At 37.5% G+C, this 14,871-nt stretch overlaps 1 pseudogene; it reads left to right on the top strand.

Moving 5' to 3' along the window:
* Positions 1-5,925: 5,925 nt before the first annotated feature.
* Positions 5,926-8,126, top strand: LOC145073218 (serine carboxypeptidase 1-like; annotated as a pseudogene).
* The last annotated feature ends 6,745 nt before the right edge of the window (positions 8,127-14,871 follow it).

Here is a 14,871-nt window from a genome sequence, read left to right as displayed (position 1 = left end):
GCTACAACTACTCCCAAGACATAGTCTCCAATCTCAAAAGCGTAATAGATCGTACCATCAATCCTGGTCTCCTGATACAAGAGATGCAAAGAGAATCAGATCTCACAAGATACTTATACCACATCAACCCACCCGCGCTCAATAGCGCCGACATACTGTCGCCGACCATGGTATCCAACTGTGCTACCTTCCCTGACCAGCCCTGAAGACCCCCTCACAATAAATTCTCCTGACACTTTTAGTGACCTAACAACTCATGAAGCTCTGCGACACATAGACCAGACAAAACATGCAACTAACCCGAATTTATTGTTTATCCATACTCAACAATATTCCAAGACAAAATAAATACTGATCGCAGGCGATTTGACCATAATATTATTACAAAATGGGGCTTTCCAATTACATAATAGAGACTTATTGCGGCTCGACTTTGACCTCCTGAGGAACGATGACCACTGGAATCTGAATTCCTTCCGTCCTCAACGCAGGACAGCTGGACCTGAAATGACACGGCTGGTGACCGTGAAAGCATATTTGATCCTTCTTGCAATCCCGTTGCACATGCCATCTCTCCCCACACTTGTAGCACCTGAATTTGTGATAAGCAAATCCGTGGGTTCCCCCACACTTGCTACACACCTCCTGACCCTCCTGACCTCTAGTACCCAGGTCAGCAGCCTCCAACCCTTCGTCCTCTTCTAAAAATTCCCTCCTTCTCTTTCCTAGTTGTGACCTCACAACCGGAACTCCCCCAGTAGTCATCCCGGTAGCAACATCTCTCACAGATTGCAACGCTGTAACTTGTTCCTCGAACTTGACGATCACCCTGGCGGTGAACCGGTCCGTGACACCAAACAATTCTTCTTGCAAAATCTGAGAAACCTCCACAAAAATCATCTCCTGTATTTGATCAACGGACAATACCGGCCTATCCTGGCCACTCGCTCCTGATCCTGATCTCGATCCCGCCTCAAATTGATTCTCCGTCACCATACTGAACATATACCAAGAAGATATCAGATAATCCGCATAAACGACAGGGAACCTATTCCCAACCAAACCCTAGGGTTGTGACTTCCTTGATACGCATATGGGTCCTGTGCTTTCAGTAGTATGGGCCCATACCATCTTCCACACCTACCCATATTTGTCTCAAGTATCACCACAACACCCTAACAATATTCATATACATGGCTAACGCTCAATCCTCGCTCTTAGAGGAATGCTATCTCATAACTTGCCTCCCGACCTCTCACTACCCACCCATCCACCAACTGCCATACGACCCTCCATTGGTGCCAGTTAAATATTGCATGAATACAATCACATACGACACGACTTAAACAATCTTAGACTAAAAGATTTAATCTCAAAACGGTTGGACTCATACAAGAGCTGCACAACAGGACCAAATCCCTTACCCTACGACTATTTAATCCATGTAGCATGTGACTTGGAGTATTCATCCAATAGTTAATTCACACATGCAAGAGTCATACAACAATCAATGAGGTACTCTATATAAGATAAGGCATCAATGATCAGGCAGTTCTATCATACGGTTCCTGAGGATCCCTATCTTATCACTAGCATGCTGTTCTAACATATCACATAATAAAATAACTGCATAGTATTTTGGGGTCTACTTACTGGCTTCGGCTGATCGTACACCCTGCATCATCCTTTGATATTTTGAAAACCTTTTTGAAAAAAATCATTTTGAAAATCTTTTCCTTGGTTTGAGACCGGATTCACACAAGTATTCATCCAATTCACTCAAACCAAGGCTCTGATATCAACTTGTAACACCCATAAAAAATTATGTCAAATTTAAACTTTTAAAAACATTTCAAAACCATTAATCATTACAAAACTTGTTTTCAAAATGTATAATATCAAAGTATCCCAGAAACATAAACATAAATATGAGGAGTTGTACGATCACGCCTTTTCCTTCCCGCGATCACCTGAGGTACCTGAAACAATAAACTGAAACTGTAAGGCCGAGGCTTAGTGAGTTCCCCCAAAATACGGATACACTGCACATAACATATATACAAATAACAACATGTACTGGGTCCACATCTTTATAGACTGGATTACCCCTGGGCCCACAGTGTGAGTCTGAATTGCCTTTCGGGCCTACAACTCACATCTGGATTGCCACCGAGCCCACAGTACGAGTCTCCCTCAGCTCGTATCTGGAATGCTACCGAGCCCACAGTACAAGTCTCCCACAGCTCGTAACTGGAATGCTACCGAGCCTACAGTACGAGTCTGGCATGCCCCACCTGCCACCTGGCCCTCAGCTCGTATCTGGAATGCTCCCGGGTTTGTTGGTTTCCGCACAGAGCAATATCACCTCAACCCATCCCACATAATATGTCGACATATAACACAACTAATGCACATATAAATAATCACATAATACTACAGGTAGTCCTACAGATCTACCTATCTGCTGGCATAGCAACTAGCATGCAACACTAACTCATCCTCCACATACTACCAACTACTAGGATATCATATCCAATGGGCTGGCCTTGATGCCTTATACCCCTTAGTATAGTGATGTAACACACCTCGCAAGCAGTGTTGAAGTACCGAAAACCTCTGATCGATGTCTCACTGGAAATCGCGAACTATCACATTATAAATACCAAGTCATTACACAACATAACAATCTTGACTAAGGGGGGTTCACACAATCCATCATGTCCATTCTCTTTATTGGGCCAAGGCCCAATGTAAATTCCATAACCTTGAAAGTCCTTATGAAAAACCCTTTATTCGCCTAATTTACCAAACTGGGCCTAATTCCAAGATCCATTATAACAACTTGGCCCAAAACATAATATTCATAAAGTCCAGCAAAGGCCCAAATCCAACTAGTCCATAAACAACCCAAAACCCGAAGCCCAATTGCCAAAGGCCCAACAGAGGACGTACGCGGGGCGTTCTCCTCTGGTACGCGGGGCGTACTCGTCTTGATGTTTTACCACCATCGGGGTGGTTGACCCAGTACGCTGGGCGTACTGGATTTATGCTAGCGTACACGGGGTTTCACCAAAACCCTAATAAGTGATTAATAACTTAAGCACTTAAGCCCAAACTCTAGATCCATCGACCAAATGTGCCATAGGACTATAAAGTCTCGAACTTTATCACTTTGGACGTCCATAAAGTTCTTAACACATGGTCTTAATCCATTAAGACCTTCCTACTTCATGCATGAGACAAATCTAGCTATAGGGACACCATTTTTATCACTTAGGACCTCTTCTAAGGTCTGAAAGGAAAACTCATTTCGTCCAAATCATAATATGCATCATTTTGGGACTTTTGGGACAAGAATGCTTTCATAAAGCTAAAACGACTAGATCTATATCATACATGTATGAAGTTCCAAGCTCTTTTTTCCTTCTAGAGCTTCTAAGGCACAAACCAACTTCAAATCTACAAGCTTGATCTTCTTCTCCAACTCCTTGATGCAGCACCTTCTTCTTAAAACACTCAAGAAACACTCAAAAAGCTCAAACACTCAAGTAAATGGCTAAGGTTTGGGGAAAACGACTCTAAGCAGTGGAGGCTGGGGTAAGGGAGGGTTTTGTGCTCATAACGTTGCTTATATAGCCCCCAAACCCTAAATATTAGGGTTTCCTTCTATCATGAGTACGCCCACCGTACACAAGTGTACGCCCAACGTACTAGGGCATGCCTAGTACGCTCATCGTACCCTTATGTACTCGCAACGTACTCCTCCTGATCCCAAAAATGTAATTTAGCCCTTAGACTTTTCATGGCTTCACCATTCCATCCCCAGGGACTATAAATAACAAATCTTGGGATGTTACATATACAAATATAAATTCATAATCGTTTTTTATTTACAGTTATGATTTAGTACAACACAAGAATAATATATAAATGATTTTCTTTGCTATTCCTTTTTTTTTGGTCAGAGAAACCATAATTTTTTTTTTACAAATAGACAATCTAGTAAATTATTATAACTTTCGACTGGATTATCTAACTATTTTTTTTTTTATATTTTTTAAATAAACTATAAATACTAACTTTTCAACCTTTTATGTTAATTTAATATGTTTTCTTTCTATCAGTACTTTCTTCTTTAATAACAATGTAAAATATTTTGGTATATATATTTAACTAAAAAAAGTAGAAGTTTTAAGATCATAATTGTTTTTGTAACGTATATCGCCAATAATATTATTAATATATATTTACTTCTAACATTAGTGTTAGGAATTAAGGATCGATACCATACAAATATGACAATCGAGATTTGAAGAAAAAATTAAAACATGAAGATTTAAAGTGGTTCACCCATGGTTGCACAACAGCCTTTTAAGAGAGATTTTAATGAGCATCACAATTGCGGTGTCGAATAACTCAAACTTTGGCTTGACCCTGTACGCTAATCTGTAGTTGCATCACAAACTGCTAAGTTATTGATTGACTAGTTTTCAATACGATAATTACTAATCAATTTTAATAACTTACTTATTTAACCGGTCATTTTCCGATGTATTAATAACTTTTGAATGGTAATAAGTTTTTACACTACAAGAAATGTTGGCAATGGTGGCGACGCACGGCATTAGCGCGACATGTAATTGACGCGTTACATGCCGCCACTAATGCCCTGCATCGTCGTTAAAGGCGTCGCCGCTAATGCTAGCCTAATAGCGATCCGCATCACATGAGCCCCATCCGTCCGATTTGTTTTCAATCCAAGGGTCGTAGAGGAACGAAAAAACGCGCTGACTTTTCCCTCCAGGGTGTCGCCGCTAATAGTCTTCTGTCGCCGTTAATACCAAGGCACCGCCGCTATTGTCTGTCGCCGCTAGAGGCATTTACAAATAACCCTCCACCAGCTTCCTGTTCTCATTTTGTGTCGTTCCTTTCTTGTGTATGCATCTCTTACTGTGAAAACCCGCAACGAACTTAGAGGAACGACAACGCAAGCGACAACCCGGCGTCCCCAGCTGCTCCTGCCACCACAAGACTGCCACACCGCCAACCACCTCCATTACCGGTGACCTAGAGGTAATCGCTACCGGAGACCTATAGCTCTAATTCCCAAAATATATAAAAATAGAAAAGCAAATATAAAAGATAGTAATGATAATACATTCTGTAAATGTAAGGACTATAAATGTAATTATGAAAAGATTTAATCGTAAATAGCAAATATACAATTTATTTATGGGGCCATGACCCTATTTTTACAAATCAATTTTAAAATGCCCTATTTTTACAAACCAAATCCAAAACTACTCTATTTGCAAACTAGGTGTAAGACTAATATATTAAATGAGTTAATTAAAAAAATTAAATATAAATGTCTAAATATTTAAGAACTTTATATTTATAAGAAAATAAAAATAATAATAAAATTTTAAAGTTGATATTTTTATCTTTTAAATTTAAATAAATAAACAAAATAAACTAATGAACTTTAATTTTGGAATTTTGAAATAAAAAGTTAAGTCCATCAATTAAATTGATATTCATTTATTATTATATTTATTATAATTATTGTATTAAAGTATTATTAATATACAAAAACTCATAAAAAGACATCGATAAGAAATTAATTCAAAATAATTATAAAATCACATTTAAAATTTAAATGAGAGTGTGCCAAAAAAAAAAAAAAATTCATTTATTAGACTAGAAAAATAGAAAAACTCCACCCTAGCTAGCTTGTAAACACTTCATGTCATTTTCTTCCTTTTTCAACCATTGAAATCATTGGTTTTGTTACGTGAACGGCGAATGCAACAAGAACACACAATCGTGACCTTCAACAAAAAAAAAAGCTTATATAAATATCCATGTATAGAAATACATATCTGTATAATCAAAGCAGCAGCAGAACATACCTTCACTTCAACAATGAAGATTGCATTTCTTCTGACGATTCATTTCTGTCTGCTGGTTTTCGCTCATTGCTATGGTGGGAATGGATATGATCCTCTCGAGAACATTTTAAGCATCCAACGTCCTACAAGATCAGCACTGGTTCATATCGAGCTCACAGCCGAGAACTCATACTCACCGGTATACGTGGGCCCACAAGATGGATTGAAAGATGTCGACAAGATATCATCTTTGCCAGGTCAACCAAATGGAACAGATTTCGACCAGTATTCAGGGTATGTAACTGTGGACCCAAACCATGGGAGAGCACTCTTCTATTATCTTTCAGAGTCACCAATTAACTCTTCCACTAATCCTCTTGTACTTTGGCTCAATGGAGGTAATGTTTTCTTGTGTTGCTTTTTCAATTCTAAATTTGAAAAAGTACTAATTAAGCTATATGTGAATTGATGAAGGTCCGGGTTGCTCTTCATTTGGAAACGGGGCAATGATGGAACTTGGACCATTTCGAGTTAATGCTGATAATGTAACCCTGTCACGAAATAAATATGCATGGAACAATGGTAATAAACAATAATCATATAGTCATATATTAATATATTTGTATGCACATGTTTTTCAAGAGATTTTATGTTATAATGATTGATCATCACCTGTACAGTTGCAAATGTACTTTTCTTGGAATCCCCGGCTGGAGTGGGCTTTTCTTACTCAAATACATCTTCCGATTATAAAACTGGAGACATACAAACAGCTAAAGATTCGTACACGTTTCTAGTCAATTGGTTAGAAAGGTTCCCAGAATACAAAAGTAGAGATTTTTATATCACGGGAGAAAGCTACGCAGGACATTACATCCCACAACTCGCGCAATTAATTGTTCAAAACAACAAGATCACTAATCAAACTGTCATCAACCTCAAAGGAATTGCTGTAAGTCTGTAGTCTGTAGTCGCTAGTTATTTGAAAGTATATCTTGATGAAGACTAAACAAAGGACATAAATATAACATGTTCATGTTGATTTTTTCAGCTCGGAAATGCATATGTCGATGATGAAACAGAAAACACAGGACTATTCGACTATTTCTGGACACACGCCATTATTTCTGATGAAATCCATGAAGGAATCATCTCCAACTGCAATTTTACCGAGGCTGGAACCATAACAGATGCATGTAACCACTATCAAATGCAGGCATTTGCTGCTAAAAGCAACATCAACTTCTATGACATCTATGCTCCTTTATGTTCACCATCGAGCAATAGCACTCGATCGTAAGTTCTTTTCTTATAAAGACACATACTAAAGAAAAATCTAATTCACATGAATTCATATGACTGAAACAGATATCAGAGTTTGATCCATGCACAGAAAATTATATTAGCTCATACTTGAACATAGCTTCAGTGCAACAGTCACTTCATGCAAAACCAGTCAAGTGGGAATCTTGCAAGTAATACTAACTTCTAAATCCATAATTTTAAATTTTTAAACATGTAGAAACATACATCATCTTGCTTAATTTTTATAAGCTTCTTCCATTCGAAAATAGTGAATACATAAACACACACTGGAAAGACCTCCCATTTACGGTCTTGCCGGTGATTCAGGATTTAATGGCCACCGGAATCAGTGTTTGGATCTACAGGTAAATTCGTAAAGATAATCAATTATTATTTCTTGTGGATTCTTAGCAGAATATAGCATAAATAAAAACTAAAACTCATAAATAATTGCAGCGGAGACACGGATGCCAGAGTACCTGTGACAACAAGTAGGTATTCAATAGACAAACTACAAACATCGGTGAAGACACCATGGTACCCATGGATGTATGAAGAAGAGGTAGAAAGCCTTCCATTCAATCTTCATTCTAATACCAAGAAAAAAATATTACATAACAATTTATGTCGCTCTTGATTTCTCATTAACAGAAAATACGTCAATGCCTTTTTCATTTATATCATCAAAAATAGCCTATATATAAGTTTGTCGAATGCTGTCCCATGATCCTGTGTAATAGAGCTGCGTAACACACCAAAGAAAATGATTAATCAAAATTTCTTTATGTGATTCAGGTTGGTGGATATGTTGTTGGATACCAAAACCTAACATTTGTGACCATTAGAGGAGCTGGACACTTTGTCCCAAGCTACCAACCAGCTCGTGCACTTGCATTTTTCTCTTCGTTCTTGGAGGGAAAGCTTCCATGACCAATTCCAACCTTGACATTCATACCACTTGGTAACTAAAACTTCAAGAATTGATGTGGGTTAAGATTGATCTTCCATAATGATCTTTGTTGCCTTTTTAATTATTTCATTTGTATGTGATCCTAAACGGGGTTATGTGTAAATCCCTTCAATAATTTACAAGATTACCAATGTTTTCGTTTCATCTATTCATCTACAAAAAAAATAAAAAAATAAAAAAAAAAAAAAATTAAAAAAATACATAAACTACTCAAAATTTCCCAAACCAGCTCAAAAACTTATAGTGGTGTTTGTATTAGTTGCTAAGATAAAATTACCTTAGTATGCTTGATTAATGAACATTTCAATTAATCAACAACTCTTTTAAATATGAAACATATTAGACTATGATTGCATCACATAGAATTGTAAATGTTTATGAGATACCTAATATATGTTGCTTTTTGGTTTGATCAACACAATAAAGATATATATGCACAAGTAATTAATATAAACAATAACTAACCATTTCCTCTCTTTCTCTCTCTCTCTCTCTCTAGATATATATGCACAAGTAATTAATATAAACATATTAGTTATATCTGAAATTTTAAGAAGTATAAATTACAAAACCTTTTGTACAAATCAATTATATATAAATAAATCATTAAAACTTGTCAAAAGTTTAAACACTTGAATTAAGGTATGTTATTTAGAAATTCAATTTGGAGCAAACTAATAAACTTAAAATATTAAAATCATGTATATAAATGAATTTATATTTCTTCGGCTAGACACCGATATTAATTAACTTATATCAATAGTATAAACATGCAATATAAATATAATGTCTAAACATAAAATTTTAATTTAAAAGAGATAATTTTTTTTATTACATAACAATTAATAATAAAATCAAATAATTATTTTGCCACAAGAAATTATTTGCAAAAGATCTATTTATCATCGTCGCTTTGTGCGAACACACATCTAGTATATATATATATATATATATATATATATATATATATATATATATATATATATATATATATATATTAACGCCTTAAATTTTCAAACAAAATTTTCATTTAAAAGCACATTTATCTCATTAGCCCAATCACAAAAATCCCAAGAATATCAAGTTATAAAAAAACATGTTCCAAAAAATGTTTATAACACAATCCAGGATCCTCCAAAAACATATCTCCAACTCGTGTGTGTACAATCAAACCGATGCTTTCTTATGATCCTTAGAGGTACCTGAAACACATAACACATAACACATAACACCGTAAGCACGAAGCTTAGTGAGTTCCCCAAAATATCATATGCGCAAATAATAAGCCTCTCATGGCTATAACTCGGCATTGACCCTCCGGTCTCATGCGTCTCGGTGAGGACCCTCCGGTCTCACGGCTTGGTATGGATAATCCGGTCATGTGTCTCAGTGAAGACCCTCTGGTCTCACAACTCGGGTGGACCCTCCGGTCCTAACTCAGTAAAGCTCAGAATAATACACAACATATATCACAAAGACACAATGCAGGATATCACAATACTCAATATAAGCACATAAGACCCTCCGGTCACACAAATATTACCACTCTAGGTAAGTATAGTGAGAAGACTCACGTCGTAAGCAAGCAAGTAATAATCACGTACACGAATCTCGAACTAGCCTCTGCCTAACACATAAGATAATTATCTCTAATTTACACTAAAATAACGACTCGAAATAAACTAAGTTATTCTCTCTCTCTCTCTCTCTCTCAAACTCTTGGAATGGGTAAAAGACCATTTTACCCCTCTATGATCCCCATAATCCCTCCCTTGACCAGACCCTAAAGTCAACAGAAGTCAACACTCGAGCCAACAATCCATGTTGACCTGACTCGCCGAGTGCATCTATGTGACTCGCCGAGTCCCCATTGTTCCTTCAGAATGGTGCAAAAACCTAACTTAACTTGTCGAGTTGTCTCGTTAACTTGCTGAGTTACCCATGTCCAATATTAACTCCAACAAAGGTTTGGTGCTCATAGGCTTGCCTCTAGCTCCATAAAGCTTGGGTCTTTAGGCTCATAAGACCTCCTACAATCCAGATCTGAGGTTTCAACCTCAAGATATGCTCAAGGGACTCAATGACACAAGAAGGATGGGGGAAAAACCCTAGAACTCCCCAAACTAAGATCTCACAAGAAAAATGATCAAAATAACATCTTTTTACCTCAAACAAAATCTATCCACTAAGAACCTCTAGATCCAAACGTTTCTTCTTGCTCCAAGCTTTGATGATTTCCTCTTCAACAAGCTAAAACACGATTATGGTTCTTCACAATACTCAAGGGTGATGAGGGAGGTGGAAATGAGGGCCTAAGGCCCTTTAAATAGGACTCAACACCGGAAAATTAGGGTTTCCTCACACAGCGTCAACTCGGAGAGTCGGCTCTCTGACTCGTCGAGTTGGTTATTTAACCCACGTAGCCAAATCGACTCTACTCGATGAGTTGGGGCACCCACTCATCAAGTCACTCAGTTAAGTTGAAAATAAATATGTATAAATATTATAACTGGGAGTCGGGATGTTACAATTCTCCCCCACTAGAATCAGACTTCGCCCTCGAAGTTATGCTTTGGAAATAACTCTGGATACTGTTCTCGTATCTCGGACTCCGAATCCCAAGTCCACTCGGATCCCTTCCGATGTTGCCACTGAACCTGGACTAGTGGCACCTCTGTATTCCTCAGAACCTTCACTTTCCGATCCAAGATCGCTATCGGCCTCTTAATATAATTCTGGCTCGCATCCACCTGAATGTCCTCTAATGGTACCACCGCCTTCTCATCGGCTACACACTTCCTCAACCGAGACACATGGAAGGTGTTATGAATCTGACTCAATTCTATAGGTAGGTCCAACCAATAAGCTACCTTATCTACTCTGGCAATCACTTTGAAAGGACCAATGTATCGGGGCCCCAGCTTGCCCCGTTTCCTGAATCGGATCACCCCTTTCCATGGGGATACCTTCAGGAGAACAAATCTTCGACCTGTAACTCAAGCTAGGATCGTCGCTATGACAACCCGAATTTTTTTTTGCTTTGAAAGCTTAGTCAGTCAACTCAACTGTGTGTCAGACTCATTGGTAATGAGTTCTAGCCTTGTTAAAGGTCATTCTAAGGAGTTTTAGCCTAGGAAACTTAAGGAATAAGTGTTAGGAAGTACCTGCTAAAGCCACTGTTCAACAAATTAAGCCTTAACCTCATCATTAGGAGTTCACGGCCAAGACACTTGATTTTACGGCAGTAAACTCAAGGTGGGTTGTAAACTCCCTCCTTATAGGCTCATATCCTTCACTTTTCATTCATTATCTTATTTCCACCTCAAGAACACTTCCAAATCCTCTCAAGTATCATCGGGTTTTCGTCTAGATCTTCATATATGTAAGTGTTGTAACCTTTGATTAGTTGATATCCTTCATTAACTAGTATCATTCCATGATTTCATCCATGAAATCATTCCATTTTGTTAGATCTTCAAGTTTCACCAAGAACACTAAGAACACACACTTGTTCTTGGTGGCCGAAAACTCCTCAAAGGCACTCCAAAGTGTGAGTATTCCATCTATCATCTAGTAGTGCATGTTAAACACTAGATTATGGCCTTGAATCATCATCAAACTCAACATCAAAGAGAGTTTATGGCCATGAGCTTACACCCTGGCCGTAAACCCTTGTAATTGTGGTGTTTTGAGCCTTAAACACTTCTAGACCCTTGTTAACCCTTAGAACACTTGAACCTTTGAAACTCCTTGCCTTTAAGACCCAAGATGAGACCATTTGGAGAGTTTACGACCATAGGGTTTATGGTGTGGCCGTAAACACCTCAAAACCCTCCAAAAATTGGTTTTGCTCATCCGTGTGAAGAGAGATGGTCCCTTAAGTTTCCCTAGCATTCAAACACCCTCTTATGCACATTACCATGAGTTTACGGCCATGAGTTTACACCCTGGCCGTAAACACCTTTTCTTGGCCTTAAACATCCCTTAGTTGAATCACATGTGATTCCAACACTTGGTCAAAGTGTCCCGTGAGGTGTTTCCTTGCATTTGGTTGCTTCTAAACGATATATTTAAGTCAATATATGCCATTATATGTCATTTAGGATTTGTTAAGTCTCGGGACTTCATTCGTGGAGCTTCTCATCCTTACACACATATTCATTTGAATCACCCACATCAGATGAGTTCATACCTCGTAATGAATCTTTTAACTGTTTTAAATGCTTTTAAGGGGGGGGGGGGGAATACAAGTTGAACACAATGTTAATTGTGTAATTGTTTTGTTATAAACATCTTTCAAAAGATTTGTTATGTCTTATATAAGTTATCAAAACATTTCAAAACTCTTTTAAAGTTATGTTGCTTTATAGTTTAACAAAACTCCGTTTTTAAAGCATAAGCATAACTTAGTAGATAAATGAGTCTTTTCAACAACAGTTCAAGTAAACATACTAGCAAACTATAATGGGTATAGTTTAGAGGTTTAGTTCATACTAGATATTATACACGATAACATGAGAGAACATACAATAAAGAGAAACAGGGAGGAACGTACTATAACAAGTACAGGGAGGAACACACTATAACAAGTACATGGAGGAACATACCATAACAAAGTACCAGGAAAAACATGTTAATATATCTTTCCGGATCTGCGTTAACACTTGTGCAATGACACGTACCTGTGTTAGCAGGCACGAGGTGATAAAACTTAAGAATATATCTTTCCGGATCTGCGTTAATACTTGTGTGATTACACGTACCTGTGTTAGCAGGAATGAGGTGATAAAACTTAATAATATATCTTTCCGGATCTGCGTTAACACTTGTGCGATTACACGTACCTGTGTTAGCAGGCACGAGGTGATAAAACTTAATAATATATCTTTCTGGGTTTGCGTTGACACTAGTATGATTACACGTATACACGTACCAGGGTTAGCAGGCAAGAGGTGATATCAATATATTAAATCGATATTATTTATACAGATTTACATAACTTATTCGTAACATGAACATTCAGTAGAAAGGGACCATAATGCTAACCTTATGATTCCTTAATGTATACATCAAGGGATATATATCAATAGGATCCGACAGGTAATAGGATGTGCGCTTTCCGCTTCATTTCCCGTTTCTTGCTTGGTTGTGGGCTTGGAACGGATTCACCCAGCCTATTATCCATTCGATCTTAGTGATATATATGCTCCGTATACATTAAGTCATCATAAGGAGTACCAGGTATGAGTCAAGTCATAGGACACTAATTCAATGCACAGTTTTCTAATACAAAACATACTTTCCAAATTAGAACTTTTGGTATACAAAACTAGAAGCTTACCAGCAGAGGGTTTAATCCATTTTATTAAACCAATATAAACTTAAAGGACCATATGTGATTAACTCTATAATACATTAGTTTATACATCATGGTTATATATCATTAATACCCAATAGATAGTTGGATGTGTGCTTTCTGCCTTACTTCCTGTTCCTTGTTTGGTTGTGGGCTTAGGGCAGATTTATACAATTAACTATCTATTCAATATTATATTATATATAGTCAGTATAAACTAAGTGATTATAGAAGTAACCACTGTGGTCACCATTTTATTATAAGAAATAAGGGTTTTCTTAAAAAATCTTTTCATTAAATATAAAGGAACTATTACAATTAACTCCATGAGTAACAAGTGAATGCGCTAGATTTATATACAACAATGATCCAACAAACAATGAGATGTGTGCTTTCCGCCTTACTTCCTGTTCCTTATTTGGATGTGGGCTTAGGGCAGATGAGCACAATCGATTGTTTGTTTACTCTGAGTCTTATATAACTTGTACCCATTTAGTACTCATATAAAGGATTGTAGAGTAATTTTTACTTATCTTTCATCAAAGTAGGAAATATAGGATTTTCTAGAGGAACAGGCGAACTTTTCTAAACATAACTTACAACTTACTACATTTTACAACAACTTTCTACAACATACTTACATCACTAAAATCTTATGAACTCACCAGCTTAATTTCTGATCAACTATTTCAAAATAACTTGTATTCTCAAGAGACTAGTAGACAGGTACTCGCGCTGGGAATTCAGAAGATGGAGCATAATTGCTTCAAGTCTTGTTTTGTTATTTGCTTATGTATTCTATGTTTTGTGAACACACACATTGTAAACACTTTCTTTCTAATGAAATGGTTGTTCATTACTTTGCTTACTATGATGCATGTCTTGTGATACTAAACATGACGTCCTCCACCCTAGAACGTTTCCGCCGTTCCGGTTTTAGGGTGTGAGAGTCGCCGGTCCGCGTAACTCTTCTGGCGACTCTATGCTGTCAGTAACCTCTGTCTGACCTGCTGAATCTGCTCGGTCGTCTTTAGCACTATCTCGGTGCCACCCATCACTCGCTTCCCTACCTCTCCTCAACAGATGGGAGTCCAACACCTCCTCCCATATAAGAGCTCAAAGGGAGGCATACCAATACTGGAATGGTGGCTGTTTTTGTAAGAAAACTCAGCCAGGGGAAAATAGGTGTCCCAACTTCCTTCGAAGTCCATAACACATGCACGTAGCATGTCCTCGAGCATCTGAATCGTCCGCTCACTCTGCCCTTCTGTCCGCGGGTGGTATACGGTACTAAAATGCAATCGGGTACCCAACTCCTCATGAAATTTATTACAAAACCTGGAAGTAAA

Source organism: Lactuca serriola, chromosome 9 (assembly GCF_051521515.1).
Source record: "Lactuca serriola cultivar US96UC23 chromosome 9, Lser_US96UC23_V15, whole genome shotgun sequence".
In the NCBI taxonomy this organism is placed as follows: Eukaryota; Viridiplantae; Streptophyta; class Magnoliopsida; order Asterales; family Asteraceae; genus Lactuca; species Lactuca serriola.
This window is presented reverse-complemented; position numbering and strand designations above follow the sequence as displayed.